Source organism: Euphorbia lathyris, chromosome 2 (assembly GCF_963576675.1).
Source record: "Euphorbia lathyris chromosome 2, ddEupLath1.1, whole genome shotgun sequence".
NCBI classification, from domain to species: Eukaryota; Viridiplantae; Streptophyta; class Magnoliopsida; order Malpighiales; family Euphorbiaceae; genus Euphorbia; species Euphorbia lathyris.
Window position 1 is genome coordinate 70,201,175 of NC_088911.1, and position 1,088 is coordinate 70,202,262.

Genomic DNA, 1,088 nt, shown 5'->3' on the forward strand with positions numbered 1-1,088 from the left:
TAGGAACTATTTAAAATTTTGTCCGTTAAGGCTGACTTCTTTTCTTTGAGAAAATGTTTACACAGCGGCGCTAAGTAGTTTTAAGACACAAGCTTAGTCAACTGGTGACTAAGTCTGTTTCTTTCCTTGAGTCAGGAGATAGCACTTAAGTCTATTCCTGAACTCAGCTTCTTAGTGCACTCAACTCAGCGTGAGTTTGTTACTTAGTCAGTTTTATAGCAAGCAATATATAAAGGAGTTTAAAGGTTAGAAATATGTTACTCAGCAGACATATCCTGGTTCGGCCTCTCCGCCTACATCCAGTCCTGGGAACTCGTTCCGAGCTTTTTGAATCCTCTACTGAGCTCTTTAAAAGTAGAGCACGAAACCTTTTACAACAGAAGCTGAGTATACAAGAGTACCTTCCTCTATTCCTCTACTCACTCCTATAACTACCGCTGAGTACTATAACCGAGTACTCAGCTTCTCCTTTCTATTCTTCTAAAAATGATAAGTGTTTGTCCTAAACAACAATTGCTAAGACACTTTAGATGAATAAAATCACTCTAGACTTTTACACAATGATTGGAATTGGTGTAAGATTTGCTTTGCTTTTCTCACAGAACTTCAAGTATGAATTTGGTCAGCGTTTCGACTTGATTGAAGATCTGCCTAGAATGAAGCATTTGAAGGGCCTATTTATAGTGACACTTCAAGCACCAGTGATTTCGAATTTCGAAATAACCGTTGGAGGCTAATGGCTTCCTGTCGCTTTCACTCAGGACGTGCTCAGTGTCGTTGGCCAATGAGATTCTTGCATCTTCTGTCTACGGCAGTGCTCAGCAGCTTTTCGTCAGATGAACATAATGTTTCGACATTTATAGTAAAGACTTCTAGACAGCTTACTGCATCTTCTGAGCTTTACCCAAAGTAGAAATACTTTGTCTCTAAGTTGGTTTTGTTCTGCCGCTGACCTGACTACCTTGTCGCTTAACTCAGCAGCTTCGTCTTGAAGCTATTTGGTCGAAAGCTTCTCGATCCTTCTTCATGCTGAGCTGGTGTTTTACTTGATACGACTGCGTTTTGTCTTCCTGGGCCGTGAGGTCTTG